Source organism: Triticum aestivum, chromosome 2B, assembly GCF_018294505.1.
Source record: "Triticum aestivum cultivar Chinese Spring chromosome 2B, IWGSC CS RefSeq v2.1, whole genome shotgun sequence".
Taxonomy (NCBI): Eukaryota; Viridiplantae; Streptophyta; class Magnoliopsida; order Poales; family Poaceae; genus Triticum; species Triticum aestivum.
The window spans coordinates 274918966-274924414 of NC_057798.1; positions in this window are offsets into that span (position 1 = coordinate 274918966).

Here is a 5449-nt window from a genome sequence, read left to right on the forward strand (position 1 = left end):
GGCCAGGCGGGCACCAGGCGGCCCCAGGCGGGTGCAGAGCGCAGGTTTCCTCTGGTGCAAGGGAGGCAACCCACCGGTGCGGAGTCCCGAGGAATCAGCCAAAGGTTTCCATTCTGGTGCAACAAGACCAAGACCGCCAGGACGACAAGACGGAGGTCATCATCGAGCCCACTGCAGCGTCACGGCCATAGGCTTTTCCCAGGCGAAGATTACTTTGGTCAGGATAGACTGTACTACTTGTCCCCTTTCAAATCCCGCCGTTGTGGAATCCCCTCCCGCTCATATTTGGGAGGAGGACCAAGGCACAATATATAGGACTTAGCCACCACCATAGAAAGAGACCGAAAACAGAGCAAGTAGAGCACCGCACCAGCTCAAGAGCACCTCACCTCCTGAGGCTTGTTCATCCTTTGTACTAGTTCATCCATAGCCCCTCGAGGCAATCCACCACACCACGCTGGAGTAGGGTATTACACCACAACGATGGCCCGAACCAGTATAAATCTCTGTGTCTTTGTGTCTTTGTGAGCTCTTCATGCTAGGCCAGGGAGGTTCGCGAGTAGGAAGGCTGGGCAGGTTGAGATCTCCGCACGCACGCCAGTGTTCGAACCTCTCACGGGTTGCCGTATCCCGAAATCGAACATCGGCATCGTCTGGAGTGTTATTTTCTCCTATGACGGTAGTGCTGTTTTTACTACGGCATGGCTTAGAGCGGCGTCGCTGACGTCGGCGCTTTGGCAGTGTCTCAAGAGGTTTATCCTCGACTGGATTTTCATTGCCGCCGTTGTTTTCTTTGGGTGTATCCACCATGTATATGTTGTATGAGGAGGTGGTTGTCCAACGCCCTGTAAGCGGTGGTTCCTGCTCCTCTCCGGCATCGTCGTCCACACTGTCGATGTCTTCAGAGTCATAATCAAGCATGTCGGTAAAGTCGTCGACAGTGGCTATGAAGTGGGTGGTGGGTGGGACACAAAGTTCTTCGTTGTTTGCTTCCCACTCGAGCCGGACATAGTTTGGCTGAGAGTTCCCTGACAAGGAGAGGGATTTTAACGAGCTTAACATGTCACAAAAAGGCGAGTGCTAGAAGATGTCCACGGAGCTGAACTCCAAGACTGGCATCCAATAAGGTTTGATGGACGCCGATGCACACGGTACGGAACCCATGGCCGGATATGAGTCCGAGGTTCTGGTGACACAAGCCCAGCTCGATGTTGGGTCTCTGTGCGGCTCGAGCGCCGCTGAGTCTGCGGCCTCTGTGGTGGGGTTAAGCTTCCCGTCTCCGGACGATGCAGTCCGCTCCGGCTCTAGGGCCAGGGCGGTCACACGCGCTATCTCCTGCGTGTGGCCCGATGACAGATCTAGGTCATGTTCATCGTGGTGGTCGGCACTACTAGGAAAAGGCATGCTAGTGGCGCACCGAATTTGCCTTCTAATGGCGCACTACTGGTGCGCCACTGGCATCATGCCATTAGAATTAAATTCTAATGGCGCACCACATGTGCGCCATTAGTATCTGGTGTTCTAATGGCGCACCACGTAGTGCGCCATTAGTATAGCCCACAGTGCGCCACTATTATCTGCTATACTTATAGCGCAGCACATGGTAGTGCGCCATTAGTAACAACTTTTTTAATTCTTTTCTTCTTAATCTCGGGTCACTATTTCACATATGAGATATTCAACACATATATATATACAACAAGCATCCATATAGCAATCATATCCAACACACAAGTTTCATCATATATACATACATAGCCAACACATAGTTCCGTCGTTACAAAAGTTTCACATTGTTCATCCAACATCGTTATCCATCAATTCACAAAAGTTTCACATTGATACAAAATAAAAACACAAATGGAAAAGAAGCACTCCATCCACGCAAGCTTCCATCAATTAAATCAAATCTGCAAAATGATAAACAAGAAGTTAGAAGAAGAAAAAGAAGAAGACTAGAAGAATATTAGAAGAGGAAGAACACTAGAAGAAGAATAAGAAGAGTTTTGGAAAAGAAGAAGAATAAGAAGAAGACTATAAGCTTATTATGTAAACTTGATCATTTTGTGCTAACATAAGTTATTTTGGAGCTAACCTATAGGAAACTAAGCATATAAGGTCTAAGTTAGTATATTAGAGCCAACTTAGGTAAAATGAAGCTAACCTATGTCATTTTGGAAAAGAAGAAGAATAAGAAAAAGACTATAAGCTTATTATGTAAACTTGATCATTTTGTGCTAACATAAGTTATTTTGGAGCTAGCCTATAGGAAACTAAGCATATAAGCTCTAAGTTAGTATATTAGAGCCAACTTAGGTAAAATGAAGCTAACCTATAGGAAACTAAGCATATTAGAGATAACATAGGTAACTAAGTATATATATATATATCATTTTGGATAGCTAACCTATAGGAGATCTGACATACCTGACAAAGTAGGAAATTCTTCTCCTTCTTCTCCTTCATCTCCCTGATGCGCCTAGAGCGGCGAGGCGGTGGAGGCAGTGGAGGTAGTGGGATGTAGTCTTCTACCACAATTGGCGTGGTCATGTCGCCCAGCTATGGGATCGCCGGCGCCACCACCGGTGCGTGGTCATTGTCAGGCACCACCACCATCGTGAGGCCACCTTCAGGCACGACCATCGCTAGGTCATCCTCAGCCACCTCCATCTCTTGCCCATGGTCAGCCACCACCATCTCTTGCCCTTGGTCAGCCACCACCAGCGCTAGGTCATCCTCAGCCTGATGCCCATCGTCATCATGCAGCTCCTCATCCTCACTCTGCTCCTCTTCTCCCGCACTCCAGTCCGGATCATCCTTCTTGTTGTCTATGCTGGTGCCAGAATCGCTACTGCTTTCGCTACAGCCAGAATCGCTGCTGCTTTCGCTACAGCCATAGTCGCTGCTGCTTTGGCTGTAGCCAGTGTCGCTGCTGCTGCTCCTACCTGTCCAAAACGCAACAATGACCGTTAACAATCGATGTGAGACAAAGCCAAATGTAGAGGAATAAGAAGAGGCAGAACGTACATACCGGCATCATCATCGGCAGCGTAGCGCATGCGACACATAGTCTTGTTGTACACCTTCACGATGAGCATGTTGGCGTCGTCGTCGTACCTGAAGACAAGGAAGTACCCCAGCTGTAGGTCGTAGGCACAGTAGAACTTCTCCCACCCACGAGACAAGTACATGTGGCCCTTCTTGATCGCCAACTGCACATCCCACTGCTTGCGCAACCCGCTGCCAGCCTGTCGCAGCTTCACATTATTTGGCGGATCTTCACCCATCAGCATGTTCATAAAACTGTCAGGCAGCCTCTGCAGTTTGGGAAAATGAGTGATGTAGCAAACAACAGATATCATAATGAGATGGGTGAAGGGGAGATCTCTCGTTTTATATACCAGCGTCATGGATGATACTGAAGCCTCAAGTATGATAGTGAAGAACTCAGAAGCATCCAACTCGTACTGCGGTGTCGCAGATCGGCGGTGGCTGCTTCCTGCCATCTCTGATAAGCAGCAGAAGAGACCAATTAGTACCCATGCATGATAACAGGCATTAGTCGCAAGTACCCCATATGTCCTATTTTTAGCAAAGTCATGCTAAAATTCACGGAAAATTTCAGCATGACCTTTGCTGAAAATAGGACATATGGAGTGCCCGAATTTGCCGGAACGGAATTTAATCGACATTCCGGCAAACTCAAGGGCCTCTCGGGGTACCTGCAAATTCATCACGACACAATGGTCGAAGACAAAACCCAACAAACTAGCAAGTCTTTCTCAATGTGATCACAAGTAATTCAGAGGCATCACAATAAAGCAACACCCTGCACTAGCCTAAAAACAAGTGAAGTTTCACCCATATAAGAACAACTTTATAAAATCAAAGAAGTTGCTAAATTTTTTGTATCCTTCATACACACTGGAGTACAATGCTTTATAATGTTCCATCATCATTACAGAAATCCAAGACCATGTGTTCCATCATCATCATCATTACAGAAATCCAAGAAACATCATGCTTTTTAACAGTTTTCAGTTTGGACAGAATACTGAAAACTACAGTTTGGACAGAATTCCTAACACTTTGGTCTTCTAGTTACAAAACAAAACTGACATAATTCTAGATGCCATAACTGAATTTTTTGACAGTAGCTCAAGTTTTTGACAGTATCTCCTAACAGTAGCTCCTAACTGAATTTTCTGCTTCAAGGGAAGGCTGACTTAAGTGGCAAGATGATACAATTTGCGTAACATAACAATATATGCATCTTAATATAACACCATCTCCTAACAGAAATAGTATCCCAGGTTTCCATCTTAATACCACAAAGAATTACATAAAAAAATCCAGGATCATTTTTTCCAGAGAAAAGCATCATTATAAGGGGCCTGGCCTTCAAACTAACCAATTTCCGAGGCCTGGCCTTCTTCATAGGAGAATCTGAATTAGTTCAAATTCAAAATTTATCACTTTGCAGATAATAAATCAAATCCACAGTACAATCTAAAATAACAAGAAACAGAACTCAGTTGTTCCAATCTATATGCCACTTGATGAAGGTCAACATCTATGAATTAACTCAATCCCTGAAGCAACTAGTTGGAACTTGCAAGCGCATGTACTCTACTACTACCTAGCAACAGGTCAGTCCTGCAGTTCTTGTTGTTTGCCGCAAGATGAAACTTATTAAGCATTCTGCCTAGACATCCTTAATGGAACAACCGAACTGAATCTTCAATCACATCCATTGCACCTTCCCTGGAGAACAATGCCCTCATCTATTTTACCATCTCAGAAAGTTCACGGTCTATTTTCCTATCCCAGGCTGAGCAACTAACACAACCTTCTCATGTTCACCGCTAGAAAGTAGAAACATCCCATCTCTAATGAAAAGATAGCACAGTTTCAAAAAGAAAACAAACAAAAGTAGCAGGAACTCTGATTCTCCTATATAGTTACAAAAAATGCAGTACAAAAATGCAGTGCAATTTGAATCGTGAACCCTAACTTTTGGAGCATGTGCTTTCTGTCTTGAAATTCCTTTTGGAGCATCGGTTGGAAGGAATGGGGAATGGTGGAGAGAGGGAGGAAGGAGGAAGGAGGAGAGGTACCTGGTCGCCGGAGGGGTCAGAGTCAGGGTCGGCGAAGGGGTCGGGGTCGGGGTCCGAGCTCGTCCGGGTCCTCGCTCACCGCGGTCGAAGGAGAGCAGGGGCCGGTGGCGGAGGATGGCAGGGGCAGGCCGGGTGGGCACGTCGGGGCCGCGCTCGCCGTCTGCTGCAGGGGACGGAGGAGGCTCTCGCTCGTCGGAGGGAGGAGGAGAGGAGAGGAGCGGGCGGCGCGCGCTCGGCCGATCCCGTTCGGGGGGCGCGGGGACGGCGGGGGTGGACTCCTGCGGGGGTCGGGGCGGCGGCGTCGGGGCAGCGCAAGACCACACCGGCGGCGG